The sequence below is a fragment of the Microcaecilia unicolor genome, chromosome 6 (assembly GCF_901765095.1).
Source record: "Microcaecilia unicolor chromosome 6, aMicUni1.1, whole genome shotgun sequence".
Classification (NCBI taxonomy): Eukaryota; Metazoa; Chordata; class Amphibia; order Gymnophiona; family Siphonopidae; genus Microcaecilia; species Microcaecilia unicolor.
In genome coordinates, this window is record NC_044036.1 from 110733486 (window position 1) to 110750184 (window position 16699).

Consider the following 16699-nt stretch of genomic DNA (forward strand, 5'->3'; position numbering starts at 1 on the left):
GGGATCTTGCCAGGTACTTGTTACCTGAATTGGCCACTGTTGGAAACAGGATGCTGGGCTTGATGGAGCTTCGGTCTGTCCCAGTATGGCAACACTTATATACATCATCCTTAGATCTCAATTAAGGAGGGCAAGGGGTGGAAACCTTCAATGAAAAGGAGATCATTCAAACAGCATTATTGAAGAAAAGACCTAATTGGACTTAATCCCATCATATATAAAATAGTAACGTGAGTAACATAGTAGATGACAGTAGAAAAAGACCTGCACGGTCCATCCAGTCTGCCCAACAAGATAAACTCATATGTGCTACTTTTTGTGTATACCTTACCTTGATTTGTATCTGTCATTTTCAGGGCACAGACCGTATATGTCTGCCCAGCACAATCCCCGCCTCCCAACCAGCCTCCCCTCCCACCACCGGCTCTGCCACCCAATCTCGGCTAAGCCTGAGGATCCATTCCTTCGGAACAAACATAATGTATTACCACTGGCCAACTTATTTAGGTCCAAAAACGATCTAAGATGTTCTGGTGCAAAAAATACTTACTTCAAACCTAAATATTTCATAACACACTTTCATGGATAAGCTAACAAAAGGCAGCTCCCAAGTTCTTAGTCTCCTGTCACATAGCCAAAAACTCTTTTCTCTCGAGTAGATTTAGTCACATCAAGGTATAACCAAACATACTGACCACAAAATTGAGTCCCAGGACTTCTAAAATATAACCTCATTATAGAATTTAAATCTTGTTCAAAACCAAAATTTACAATCAAGGTGGCACAATCATTCTCTTCTGAAAAAGAAGTTTCCAAAATAGCAGAGATATTATTTAACTCATATGAGTCCCTGATATTAATTGATCTTCCAAGGGCCGCTTTTTCTGCGGAATTCTTAGAAACCATAGGCAAATAGTAAACCTTGTTCATAAGGGGAATAGCTTCAGAAGGAATCTTCAAATTTTCAAGAAGAAACTTTTTAACATATCCACAAATTTGGGGAAATGTAACACTCTCAAGTTCAGTCTCCTACTAAAGTTCTCTAGGTGCTTAATTTTTCTAAGAATGGATTTTTGGTCCTTAACAACTGTGGAAACAACTCCTTTAAGATTGTTCATTTCAAGTTGCATTTGCTTAATTTGTCCTGAGCATTCCAAGCAACTTTATCCATAGTTTGGGACAGAATATCAACTTTACTCACTAGTGTGGCAGCATCTTGAGCAGATTTTCCCACGGTCACATCCAGCTTCTTAATGGCCATCCAGAGAGTTTTCAGTGTTACCATCTTGGGAGTTGATAACTCCTCAGGAAACCCAATGGTTCCCTGCTCATTGGAAGTCTCAAAGAGCGGGATTCCACCACCTCTGACTTCAGTTCCCATACAACCTGCAGAAACCTCTGCTTTGGACTCTGACATGGCTGTGCTGGACAAAGTGGTATGTTGGCTTCTGGGGGGGACAACAAAGTGTAATGCCCCAAGGGATCGAGTGCTCCTTCAGCTGACCTCACAGCAGGACCCTCTCCATGGCTTTCCAGTAGGGATCTGGCTGTGTGGTACTCAAGCGCCTGAAGTGTTTATTGGATTGGGGACAATGCCACTATGGTGGCGGAGCAGCCCTCACCATCCCCTTCTGCTTAGTATGAGGCATAGCGCTCAAGGAAAAATCAGGTATCTCTCCAGCTCAGCGAGAGAGCACAACCACTGCAACACCTACCATCACCATCTTGGCCACGCCCCCTTCCCCAGTGTTCTTCCCAGCTTGAGAGACACACATGGTGGAGAACAGACCCTCAGTTTGCAAGGCAAAAACTCTTGTCTAGCACATGTGAACTGTAAGTTATTTTTTCTTGTTTGATTACTGCATTTTGGTTCAGGAGTTCTGATGGTGATGTTCTATACTCTAGTTTAAATGGCATGCCAATCACCCAGTGAGAGGGCAGAACAATAGTCTATTTTGAATATTTGGTTTGGATTTGATTGAATCTCTTATATTGCTAATATTCATATATCTGAATAACTCCTCCTTGATAGGAAGAAATCCTGCAGATGGTGTATAAAGACTCCTGCCAAGGGAGAGATAACACCACAAGCTATAAATTTAAGTCCTATACAGTCAGTAAAGATGCAGGAAGCTGTTATGAAACCAACACTTATGCCTACAGAGATTTTATTTACATACTTGTTTTAAATAATTATGGCAGTTAGAAATTAAATGAGCCATTGAGAGAACAAAAAGTGCTATCAGATACCAAGTCACACTGCGTTTATTACCAAAGCCACATGCCAACCATATAAATATATTCCACAGGAAGTCAAGTAGAATTAAAAGGAAAGTGTCCTGGATTATGGTTTGAAGGGATTTTATCAATGACTATCCTGCATGTATCATTGCTCACACTCACATCAATTGTATGGGTTTTATTAAGGATTGCACTCAAGTTGAGAAAAGCTTTGTAGGTGGAAAAACAGACATCTAAGTCCACCCATTTAAGACTAGATCATTATTTTAGAAAACTTTGGTGAGTGCTGAAGCTTTTATAAAATATATATAGCACCTCTGAAGATATACATATATGTAGCACAAGAGACATGCATATATGCACAAAAATGAACACATTCGCATGAGGGACAGACACATGTATGCAGAGCTATTTTATAATCAGCAACATATTTATTTAAAGGGCCTTTTACAAAGGCATGGGCTTGCCACGTGATAATTTGGCACTACTGCTGGGCTACCACAGGAGCCTGTTGGCAGTTCCTGCCCTCACGGTGCCCCATTGCAAGCATATTTTTTTCTATTTTTAGCCCTTGGGGCTTACCTGGCTTAGGGGGTCTTTTACTGAATCTTAACTCGAGTTATATGCAGCAGGTCCCATATGAATAAAATGGGTCCTGCTGCAGATAACTCATGTTAAGCTTTACTAAAAGACCTCCTTACCCAGTTATTGCTGGGTTAGCATGGGAGCCCTTACTGCCTCCTTAATAGGTGGTGGTAAGGGCTCCCCCAGGAAATGGTCATGCAGCAAGTGTAACTTATCGCATAGCCATTTCCTTTTCTTTTTTTTTTTAAAGCCTTTTACCCACTGCAGTAAAGGGGGGGCCTTGGCGCATCACAAATTCACATGTCGACGCTGCTGCAAGGCCCATTTTAACACAGCTTGGTAAAAGGGGCACTTAGTTACAAAGATTTAAGTATTCATTTTCAAAAGCACATAGACTTACAAAGTTATGTGGAGGAGCATTTTCGATATGACGTCTAAGTCCCGACTTTGGACGTTTTGCAAAAAAATGTCCAAAATCTGAATAGGAAAGAAGGTCATTTTCAAAAAAGAAAAACATTAATTTTTTTTTCAAAATTACTGTTTTGAACAAGGTTTTGTGATTGGACATTTTGTTTTTTGGTCCATGTTCAAAAAAAAAAAATGTCCAAGTGCAAAAAGCACAAAATCAAGCCATTGGGAAGTAGGAGGAGCCAGCATTTTTAGTAGACTGGTCCCCCAGACATCCCAGGAAAGCAATAGGGCACCCTAAGGGACACTGCAGTGGACTTCATAAAATGCTCCCAGGTACACATCTCACCATTGCTCCCTTATCTTGTCTGCTCCCAAAACCCTCCTAAAACCCACTACCCCCAACTGTACACCAGTACAATAGCCCTAATGGGTGAAGGGGGCACCTATATGTGGGTACAGTGGGTTTCTGGTGAGTTTTGGAAGGCTCACAGTTTCCACCACAAGTGTAACAGGTAGGGAGAGGCATAGGCATGGGTCTTCCTGTTTGCAGTACACTGTACCCAGCACTAGACTATTCTAGGGACCTACATGCTTTTCTAATGGATCTGAGTATAACATCTGAGGCTGGCATAGAGGCAGGCAAGTAATGTTTTAAATCACATTGGGGTGGGAGGGGGTAGGGGGTTACTGACCACTGGGGGAGTAAGGAGAAGTCATCCCTCATTCCCTCCAGTGGTCATCTGGTCATTTAGAGCACCTTTTGTACCTTATTTGTTATAAAAACAAGTCTAGCTCAAAATGTCTTAGTTTTAGTCCTAAACGGTATTGTTTTGTTCCATTATGGCTGAAAAATGCCCAGATCACACCCTTAACACACCCCAACATGCCCCCTTGTGGTTTGAATGCACTTTTGATGGACTTCATAGAAAAAGTCTAAAAATTGGTTTTGAAAAACATCCAAATGCAAATTTATGCCACTTTTTGGACATTTTTCTCTTTTGAAAATGAGCTCCATAGGAACATTCTGTAACTTTGTAAGTCTATGTGCTTTGAAAATGAGCCTCTTAATATACCATCATTCGGAATCCACCATGGAGATGTACAAATAAAAATTAATTAAACAGAAGAATAAAACCCCAGACAGTACACATATGAATAGTCACTGTGAAAAACAGGGAAAGGGGTATAATGGCACAAGAATAATATGCCAAAATACAGCGAGACATATAAAGAAAGGAAAGAAAAAATAAACCCAAATAATTGTATTAAAATCTAAAACTACAGAACAACTTAATCTGCAAATGCTTGATTAAAAAGTCAGGTTTTAACTAAAACTAAATTTTGGAAGAGAAGATTTAATACCAGTGTCAATGGGTAGGAGGTTCCAAAGCATAGGAGCAGTGCAGAAGAATGCTGAATCCTGAGAAGATGCAAGATCCAATTTTCTAAGTGAAGGAATATCTACCTGATTTGTATTAGAAGAATGGAGATTTCTGGACAGGTGGTATGGATCCAAGGTATAAAGTAGTATCCAATGAAAAAGACTTTATGGGCCAAAACCAAGATCTTATACTGAATCCTGTATTGCACCGGCAGCCACTGCTGATTATACAAGAAGGAAGATACTTACATATTTAACAGAGATTGTATTGCTACTAGACTTTAGCAGACAAGGACCTCAAGGTACACACCATTCCCACTCAATCTTTCCTTTCGTCTTACTTCTTCATAACCATGAATCCTCTCTGCTTACAGTATACTCGTCTCGCAAAATATATTCCCTCCAATATTCACCACTATTTAACTGGTATCTGTGAATATTCAGCTGGAGAGAGCTGGTTATCTCCCGCTAATATTCCCAATCAGCAGTTAACTGGTTATATTGTATGATGTAACTGACTATCCATTAAAAACAGGCGTGCGCTAAACACTAAAGACGCCAATGTATTCCTATGGGCATCTTTAGCATTTAGCATGCACCTATTTTTAATTTGCACTAAAAACACAGCACGCCCAAGTAAAAGACCCCCATATTTGTCTTCCCCATTCCATTCTATTTTTTGCCAAAATGTTGAAATCACTACTTTTGAAGCACATTTTTAAGATGTTTTTCGATGACGTTTATCTACAGTGCGTCCAAATCAGAAAGGGTGTGTGTCAGGGGTATGTTGGCAGGCAGGATATGGGCATTCCCAACACTTAGACATTTTTCTGCCATAATAGAACAAAGCAAAAACTTCCAGGGCTAAACGTAAGATGTTTTGGTTTAGACTTTTTTAATCACAACTAAGTCACAAAAAGGTGCCCTAAATGACCAGAAGACCACCGGAGAGATGAATGCATGACCCTTCCTTCCTCCCCAGTAGTCACTGACTCCCTCCCAGCCCCCGAAGATGTGAAACAGTACATCGCCTCTATGACAGCTTCAGAGGTTATGGCCAGTCATATGAGAGCACCAAACATGTCCCTGGAGTAGCCAAATGGTCTGTACAGTGCACTGTAGAGAAGGGAACCCAGGTCCACAGCCCACCCTAACTGTTACACTTGTGGTACAAAGTGTAAGCCAGTGGCATAGCTATGAGTGGGCTTGGGTGGCTCAGGCCCACCCAGCACTGGCATCAGACTGCTCTTTCCCCTCTTTCCTCTGTGGCATCCTTGCATCTGCTCTCCTGTCTCTGAACCCCATCCTTCCTCAATGTAACTCACAGGCATTCCCAGTGCATGCAGTGATTCATTTTTGCTGCCTATGCCAACTCTGCAGGCTTCCATGTGCTATATCCCACCAGACAAGAAACAGGCAATGATGCCAGTGAGGGTGGGACACAATAGATGGAAGCCTGTGGGGCCAGCACAGGCAGCAAAAATGAATCGATACAGGCTCCAGGGATGCCTGTAAGGGACACTATGGAGGGATGGGGTTCAGAGATAGGAGGACAAATCTCAGGATGCCATGAAGGAGAGAGAGTAGAGAGATGTAGGTTTTGGGTTAGGTGAAAAAAACTGTAATTTATCTCTGGGAAGATGGGGTAGGGTTGCAGAAGGGCTCATCCAAGTTAACTCTGGTTCCATCCAAAATACTGGGTCTGCCACTGGTGTGAGCCCTCCATATATCACCAACAATTTATTGTACTCATATATAGGTGGCACCTTCAGACATAAGTGCTATTGTAGTGGTGTACAGTTGAGCACAGTAGGTTGTTGGTGGGTTTTGAAGGGCTCCCCATACAATATGAGGGGTAACAGTGAGATTTGTACCTGGGATATTTTATGTGCAGTCCACCACAGTGCCTCCTAAGGTGTCCCATTGCTCTTCTGGGATGTCTGTGTGGCCAGTCTACTAAGAATGCTATCCCTCCCCCCCCCCCCCCCCCCACACACACATCCCAATGGCTTAGCTTTGTGTGGGTTTCCATTGGACTTTTCTTTCTCAAAAATGGTCACAAAAGAAAAATGCATTGAGCACAAAATGTTTAGGAAATGGCCATTTTCAAAAAAAAAAGATAGGCATTTTTCTGGTTCAAAAATCGTATTGTTCGCACCTTGATTTTTGGATATTTTCATCAAAATGTCCAAAATTGGATTTAGATATAACAAAAGAGAGGGAACGAAGTACAAACTAAAGTCCAAACAAAAAAAACAGCACCACAGGCCTTTAAAAATGGAACACAGTTCTTTAATGAATGAGCCTTGACAAAAAGACCCAACACGGGCCGTGTTTCGGTGACTAGCACCTGCGTCAGGGGTCACAGTGATGACGTGGAAAATTTGGGGAATAACTCGAATATATTCCTCTACAATATATTATTCCTTACCCCACGTCTCATATAGTAAAAGCTACAAAGCACCAAGGCACTTTCACTTTCTGTATCCAAACGGATGAAAAGCCACTTTCTGTATCCAAAATTGGATTTAGACATCATATCAAAAATGTAACTGATTGTGTTCTATTAGTTACAGAAATCAGTTGAAGATACACTCATGGCATGATTGCTCCACCCACTTCTATGTCCCCCTGTGATTACACACTATGGACCAGATTCAGTAAATTGTAGTCAAATTTGACCACCAGAAAAAATCAGGTTGTGCTTCTCCAGGTGCTATTGTACATCCTGGTGACTGTTTTTACTTTCATCTGCTATAGAATTAACTATTTTACTCTTTGACGCCACTCCTTTTTTGAGACCTCACTTTCTCTTTGCTACTTTTACAACCACAGAGTGTCTGTCCTTCTTGTTTTGCCTCTTGTGATTTTGTAAGGCATGTTTTGGGACTGTGGAAAAGAATGAATGTGAACTTAAGGGGAAAGATCATTTGTAATTGGTAACATCATTCCAGTATAATAAAGATTTCACTCCAGCAGTATGAGGGGAGGTATATCAGCGATGGGAAAGAAGAGGGCTGCACTGATTTTATCAATTTGTGGAGGAAGGTGAGATACAAAAGTCTGAAGAATTAAAGAAAGAATTTGAACAGAGGAATGAAGACAATTTCGTTACAGAGAGGTGTTGCATTTATCCAAAAAGTGAAAGATCAAAAGTGCACTCAGATGGGATTATCACCTATTGAAAAGCTTTGGGAACAGAAGAATGGGGCAAAGAGGGTAATTTCAGCACTCTATGAGGAGGTTAAATAATGACTTTGAAAAATATTGATATTTGATTGATTAAGACTCATACATAGGGGAGGCATTATCCAAAAGGCAATGGGAAAAGGTAATAGTTAATGGTAACAGAATGTTGTTTTTAGTTAAGATTAAAGAGAATAGCTTCAACATACCAGTAGGATGATACCTAATACTGGTGAGGTTGAAAAGGATGTTCACTTCTACCTTAGGAAATGCTGGAGGCTGGGGGAGAGAGGGATGAAAACTTTCCTGCACATTTGATGGGAATGGCCAAAGACTGAAATATTCTGGGTTCAGATACAAAAGAACTCCAGACCTTATTCAATGATGACATTATCATAGCTTTGAAACTATATTTATTGGGCTACTGGAGAGAAGAGGTGCCAGTATACTATGTAAGTATCAAAGATTTGGTAACAGCATGGCTTTTCAGCATCATGATGTGACATAGCATACAGATAGAAACAGGAGGTTTCACCAAGGTTAAGATGGTGGGCAAGAAGGTTGGGTGAGAGTCCTTTAATGGAGAAAGATATCTCACTCTGGGGCACTTTTACCAAATGGCAGTAAAAGATGGCCCATGGTGGCATCGATATGTGGGATTGCCATTCATCACAGACACCTTTTATTACCGCCAATAAAAGAGGCTTTTTTAAAAGGGCCAATAAATGGCCATGTGGTAAATTTAAAAATTGCCGCGTGACCATTTAGTGCTGGAGCCCTTACCACCTCCTATTTAGGAGGAGGTGAAGGCTCTAGAGGTAATCCCTGATTACCACCGGATACACCCCCCACTGCTGGAAAATAAAAAAAAGAATTTTCTAGAGCTGGAACTGACGCATGGGAAAACCATAACTGGTAGGGCTGAGTCGCCATGCACCATGCTGGCGGTAGCCCTAGTACCCTTTCATAAAAGGGCCCCTCTGTCATACTAATTATGAGAAATTTGAAAAGGAATGATCTTGCTTAAAAACGTGATGATCAGAGAGAGGGGGAGTAGGAATGGAGGAAAGAGGGGGTAATAATGCTACAGATAGAAAAATTGGTAAATATACCTGTTTCTTAAATGTTTGTAAAAGTTGAAAAGGGAAAATAAATACATTTATTTAAAAAAGGAAAAAAGAAAGCTGGACAGTTCATGGTAGAATTTCCAACAAAGACAATGAAGTACATATCTGATTCCTTAGGAGGCAGCCCATCAGGGATAAGAATGAGGCAACGCTGAGCAGGGGGGATGGGGGAGGCGGAAGAATACATACAGACAGAGCATCATCATGGAATTATTTCCAATCCGTGTGTGTGTGGGGGGGGGGGGGGGTGTATGGGTGTATCTTTGTATCTATGCATGTGTTTTCTTTCTATGTGTATCTGTGATTGAGAAAGTAGAAAAGAAGAGAGACCGTTTGAAAGGAATAATTCCCTAACTGCTTTGTCTGTATCAAAGTTGCTATGCTGCCGAACCTAGCAATTTTTCTCCTATTGGTGCACCTATAAGGTTTTTTCACCAGTTTTTATTTTTATTGCAGAGTTTCTAGATCACACTAATCTAGGTCCTAGGTGGTTTACAGTATAAAACATTCACAATAAAAATCAAGAGACAGTACATAAGTACATAAGTACATAAGTAGTGCCATACTGGGAAAGACCAAAGGTCCATCTAGCCCAGCATCCTGTCACCGACAGTGGCCAATCCAGGTCAAGGGCACCTGGCACGCTCCCCAAACGTAAAAACATTCCAGACAAGTTATACCTAAAAATGCGGAATTTTTCCAAGTCCATTTAATAGCGGTCTATGGACTTGTCCTTTAGGAATCTATCTAACCCCTTTTTAAACTCCGTCAAGCTAACCGCCCGTACCACGTTCTCCGGCAACGAATTCCAGAGTCTAATTACACGTTGGGTGAAGAAAAATTTTCTCTGATTAGTTTTAAATTTACCACACTGTAGCTTCAACTCATGCCCTCTAGTCCTAGTATTTTTGGATAGCGTGAACAGTCGCTTCACATCCACCCGATCCATTCCACTCATTATTTTATACACTTCTATCATATCTCCCCTCAGCCGTCTCTTCTCCAAGCTGAAAAGCCCTAGCCTTCTCAGCCTCTCTTCATAGGAAAGTCGTCCCATCCCCACTATCATTTTCGTCGCCCTTCGCTGTACCTTTTCCAATTCTACTATATCTTTTTTGAGATACGGAGACCAGTACTGAACACAATACTCCAGGTGCGGTCGCACCATGGAGCGATACAACGGCATTATAACATCCGCACACCTGGACTCCATACCCTTCCTAATAACACCCAACATTCTATTCGCTTTCCTAGCCGCAGCAGCACACTGAGCAGAAGGTTTCAGCGTATCATCGACGACGACACCCAGATCCCTTTCTTGATCCGTAACTCCTAACGCGGAACCTTGCAAGACGTAGCTATAATTCGGGTTCCTCTTACCCAAATGCATCACTTTGCACTTGTCAACATTGAACTTCATCTGCCACTTGCACGCCCATTCTCCCAGTCTCGCAAGGTCCTCCTGTAATCGTTCACATTCCTCCTGCGACTTGACGACCCTGAATAATTTTGTGTCATCGGCGAATTTAATTACCTCACTAGTTATTCCCATCTCTAGGTCATTTATAAATACATTAAAAAGCAACGGACCCAGCACAGACCCCTGCGGGACCCCACTAACTACCCTCCTCCACTGAGAATACTGGCCACGCAATCCTACTCTCTGCTTCCTATCTTTCAACCAGTTCTTAATCCATAATAATACCCTACCTCCGATTCCATGACTCTGCAATTTCTTCAGGAGTCTTTCGTGCGGCACTTTGTCAAACGCCTTCTGAAAATCCAGATATACAATATCAACCGGCTCCCCATTGTCCACATGTTTGCTTACCCCCTCAAAAAAATGCATTAGATTGGTGAGGCAAGACTTCCCTTCACTAAATCCGTGCTGACTTTGTCTCATCAGTCCATGTTTTTGTATATGCTCTGCAATTTTATTCTTAATAATAGCCTCCACCATCTTGCCCGGCACCGACGTCAGACTCACCGGTCTATAATTTCCCGGATCTCCTCTGGAACCCTTCTTAAAAATCGGAGTAGTAACATTGGCTACCCTCCAGTCTTCCGGTACTACACTCGATTTTAGGGACAGATTGCATATTTCTAACAGTAGCTCCGCAAGTTCATTTTTTAGTTCTATTAATACTCTGGGATGAATACCATCAGGTCCCGGTGATTTACTACTCTTCAGCTTGCTGAACTGACCCATTACATCCTTCAAGGTTACAGAGAATTTGTTTAGTTTCTCCGACTCCCCCGCTTCAAATATTCTTTCCGGCACCGGTGTCCCCCCCAAATCCTCCTCGGTGAAGACCGAAGCAAAGAAATCATTTAATTTCTCCGCTACGGCTTTGTCCTCCTTGATCGCCCCTTTAACACCATTTTCGTCCAGCGGCCCAACCGACTCTTTGGCCGGTTTCCTGCTTTTAATGTATCTAAAAAAATTTTTACTATGTATTTTTGCTTCCAACGCTAATTTCTTCTCAAAGTCCTTTTTTGCCCTCCTTATCTCCGCTTTGCATTTGGCTTGGCATTCCTTATGATCTATCCTGTTACTTTCAGTTGGTTCTCTTCTCCACTTTCTGAAGGATTGTTTTTTGGCTCTAATGATTTCCTTTATCTTACTGTTTAGCCAAGCTGGCTGACGTTTAGTCTTTTTTCCCTTTTTTCTAATACGTGGAATATATTTGTCCTGAACCTCCAAACATTCACATACCACAGAATCCAATATAGCACCTTATTCAGTCTTTTACTAGTTAAAAGCCTGAGAAAAAGATATGCCTTGAGACATTTACAGAAGAGAATGTCTTCTCTGATCCTGTTCTGCTAAAGTTTCAGAAAACGTATTTTGCCTCCAGACAGTTAGATGTTCTCAACTCCTTATGCATCGTATCTTTCCAACATCCATTGAGTTGAAAAGAATACAAAACAAAACCAAGTATGACAGCATTTTAAACACTAGAAATGTATAGAATACTAGCACTTATATGTGTAAGTGTCAGTGTATTTTTTCTAGCGAAAAAGGTACCGGTACTCAAATGTCAGGTCACCTTTTAGGGGTGGGGTGATCACTGAGTCATCCACCTCACAATAGCTAAGCCCCCTGCAACCAGTCACAGAATCTATGACAAGGCAGAATTGGTGTGTAGGGCCTGAGCTCTTTCATTAAAACTTGGGGTCCATGGATCAATTTTAGCAGACAATGGAAAAGGTGCTGGTACTCAGTACCCCCAAGTACCCCCTCAAAAAAAAGCCCTGGTAAGTGTACACTTACCTAAGAAACTGTGAGCATGGCACCTAAGTGTTATGTTGTAATGGCACGAATAATTGGTATAGCACGTAAGGGGGGCAGAGCATGGGTGGGACATGGGCAGGACACCCACTTATGCACATAACTTACAGAATACTGAAAGTTGGCTACATCTCTGCCACATTTAGGTGTATAAATATTAGACACACCAAAACCGGGTTGCAGTAGCATTCTATAATGGAACCAGGGCACCCAGGTTCTCTTATAGAATAGGCTTTCGCTACACAGCATTGGGGTACCTAAATGGAGGTGCCCAATTTATTTATTTATTTATTGCATTTGTACCCCACATTTTCCCACCTATTTGCAGGCTCAATGTGGCTTACATAGTACCATCAAAGGCGTTTGCCCAGTCGATGGATAACAAATGCAAAGTTGTATACTGATCGTATGAGGTATAAGTGGAGGGTCGAAATGGATGAAGATTGCGTGTTGTCCTGTGAGATCATAGTCATGCTGTGTTGGTATATTATAGACTTCCCTCCTAAATGTCACTGTTAACAAATTTCAATGGATGGATTTTACAGTTTAATTGCAAGGTGATATTGTCCTTTGACAATAGATATTGTTGTGCGTCTCCACCACTAGGCAGCCATACACACAGCAACCTACACTGTTCTGTCATTAGATGTCATTGTACAAAGCAACTATTAAAAAAGCTGTATGATTCAGTCACTAGGTTTCACAGCAGAATTTATAATAAAGAAAATGAAATACATATCTGAATAGAGGTGTGCCAGTAGTGGGACGGGGAAAGGATATGGTGAGGAAAGCATGAAAAGCATATATCATAGAATAATTTCTAATCCCTCTGCTTGTGAATACATGAATATCAGTTCAGTCACTAGGCTTCCTAGAAGAATTAACAACTAAAAATGAAATACACATCTGAATCACTTCAAGCCAATCCAGAAGAAATAGAGGTGTGAAAGCAGGAGAGGAGGTGTTCCTAGTAAGGAAATTATATGGAACTATCTCATAGAATAAATTTCCAATGTGTGTGCATTATTCTGAGTACATATCAGTGAATATGAATCTGTGTATATATGTATCTTTGTGCTCATGGGTGTGTGTGTGTGTGTGTGTGTGTGTGTGTGTGCATGTGTGTATGTGTGTGTGCGTGTGTGTGTATGTGTTATTAATTTCGATTGGATGCATTCACAAACTCTTGTACAAACGGTACAGTTCCAGGTTCATAAGCTCCTCCAGTCACATCTTATTCCTGCTGGCACCAAAAGTAGAAAACCCGCCATCTTCTGGGCTTGATTATAAATTATAACTATAAATAAATAAAGGCAAGGAAAGAAACACTGTTAATCCCATGCATGTGAGTTAATTCACTGCTGTTATGTTTTTAAATGCAGTTAATTCCCAGCTATATAAAAAAAGATCCAGCAACTTGTCTCTTTAAATGTGGCCAATTACCCATAACAATAAAGACTACCAGGGCTTTTAAGTGATCAAACTGGCACTAAGTCCAGCCATTTCTCCAAAAAATAGTGCAAAAGGAAATGCTCCTCCTGACAGGTTTCTGCTTTTACACTTCAGGCTTAGCCGCTCTTAAAATGTTCAGTTCACTGTCCTTAAGGCTTTCTTTGCAGCAGGCTGTCTCAGTGCACAGCATTCTCAATACCAGTTGAAAAGGGGGAAAAAATGATGCTGTACTGTCTTCAAAATGTGGCATCATTTGAAGCAACTCATTCACCCAGCCTTCCAGACTCAGCCCAGTTACAGAGTAAAAGTCTATGACAACCTCCCCAGCTATCTCCAACAAGAATTCAGCTTACTGATAATAGTTCATAACCAGGGCTTGCATAGTAAAACTGGCTTTATAACCTTGTGTCATCTCTCTTCCAGTACAGCTTCTCCAGGTGAATCTCTTCATAAAAATAGTTAATAAATCCCAATAAAGTAAATAAAAAGAACAAGGTAAGAGGGAACCAACCTGCTGCAACATCACATTGTTGTTGCAAACCTCCCACAGTGCTTCCTTAAACCTACAAGTCCTTATATTAAAAAAAAACAGCATCTCTTCTATTAACTGCTTCCAAAACCTCCTTTGATTCTTCATGGGGCAATTTCTCCAAGAGGGTTACTACTACTAATAATTATTTCTATAGTGCTACTAGACATACAAAGTGCTGCACACATTATATGCAGGTACTTTACCTGTCCCTAGAGAGCTCACAATCTAAGTTTTTGTACCTGGGGCAATGAAGGTTAAGTGACTTGCACGAGGTCACAAGGAGCTGCAGGGGGAATTGAACCCAGATTACCAGGATCAAAGCCCCCTGCACTAAACATTAGGCTACTCCTCCACCATGGAAGGAATGAACCTCAATCTTAAAGCCAGAATATGTGGAGTATGATCTCAGTCTCTCAAATTACCTCTATCACTGGCTGTAGTACTTGCTTTGTGCCAAAAGAGAGCTTCTTTCTGAAGCTCATAATATGTAACATTTATAGGCAACTTATCCAGGTGCGCTTGGCAGTTCTTTTAATAAAGACTGTGGCACCCAAAACGATGGGAAATATATCTGTGTCTTTCTACCACATTTTCTTGGTACTTGAGGATCTTCCCTCTCTCCACGCAATTCACTGATTAATCGCTTGGGACCAGCACCTCTATAATCAATGCTGTTCTGGTGTTTTTTTTTTTCTTTTACCACTATCCCCCAGATTCTGTATATTGCACTGAGGTTTCCATGTGGAAATAAAAACATATTCCATAACAATGTGCATAATCTAACTGGTCAGCAAGCCAATTAGCGCTGATAATTGCCAATTAACAAGCAATTATTGACACTAATTGGCATTAATTAGAATTTATGTGCAGTACTGTCTAAGCATATTCTCTAATGTGTAAATTCTAAGACACATGGTTGAAATGAGAGCATAGCCATGGGTGTAAAATAGGTAGGTTGTGGGCATTTCTAAAATCTCTGGGCATTGTTATAGAATATACCTGGTTCACGCCTAATTTAGATGTCAGCATTTACACCAGGTTTTACTTAGCGTAACTACCCGTGACTAACATTAGGCATATGGACCGGCGCTCAACATATTCTATATTGTGTGGAAATTTATTCTTATTCTATAAAGCATGTCAAAATGAAGGCGTACTTTATAGAATGTGCTTAGACAAATTTAATCTTGGTGCTGAATTTCTATGCATGCTATATAGAATCTAGTCCTATATCCGGTTTTCTGGCTTCCATCTTTTTATGAGACAAGATGGGGATCATAACCTCTTTGTTTTCCACAACTCTCTTTGGGTCATGATCTCAATGCTTTTCCGGTATACTGATGTTGTAATACTTAGTTTCCAATGAATGAGACATGCCACTTTGGTGGGCCTTTCAATTAAAAGATTTTCTACTATCAGCACTTCGCAGTCAGCCATAAGATGAGTAAGTGTTTCCAGCTCTATCTTACAGAATCTATACCTGTATGTCTGTTGCACCAGTTTTTTCAATGCTTGCTGTAAACCATCTTGCCTCTAATCCGCTATCCTGGGCTACAACTATCAATTGCTCATCCTTAGATTTCAATTCATCTCTCCTTAACCCTTCATGGGTCCTGAAGTACCATTTTGTATTCCCCACTTTTTATGCATTTGCCACTTGTTGTTTCTCCCCTGCTGATCCAATTCCTTGAAGAGTTGTTTCTCTTCTTGCACAAATTTTGTTGCTTCCTTCCCTTTTGGTACCAATGGATTTTCACCCAATCCTTCTACTCATTGGAATGCTTGTCCTAGTTTAATGATGGAACTAGATGATGCCATTAGGTAGGCCTGGAAGTCTATGATAGTAGCTCGATAGGTGTAATTTATTTCTATGAGACTCATCCTTCCTTCAGATCTAGGAATGTACAGTCTAGGCAAACACTGATTCTTATAGATGACCTCATGACCATGGAAGAGTTTTCTTGTTCGCACATCTAGTTTTTCAAGGTCTTTAAGAGGCCAGTCTACAATACCAAAGATATATGAAAGTGCAGGAAGTGCCAATTGATTAATAGCCTGTTTATTCCTTTATATTAATGCATTCTTCAGTATCAGATGTGGAGGGGCATAATTGAATGGCGCCGGCCATCTTCGTGGAGCCAACCGTATTTTCAAAAAAGATGGCCGGTCATCTTTTCCTTCGATAATACGGTTGGCGCCAGCTAAATCTCAACATTTAGGTCGAATGTTGAGATCGCCGGGTTTAGAGACGGCCGGGTTCGGTTTTTGGCCATTATGGAAACCGGGCCCGGCCATCACAAACCCGGCGAAATGCAAGCCTTTTGGTCATGGGAGGAGCCAGCATTTGTAGTGCACTGGCCCCCCTGACATGCCAGGACACCAACCGGGCACCCTAGGGGGCACGGCAGTGGACTTCAAAAAATAGCTCCCAGGTGCATACCTCCCTTTCCTTGTGTACTGAGCCCCCCAAATCCCCCCAAAACACCCTCCCC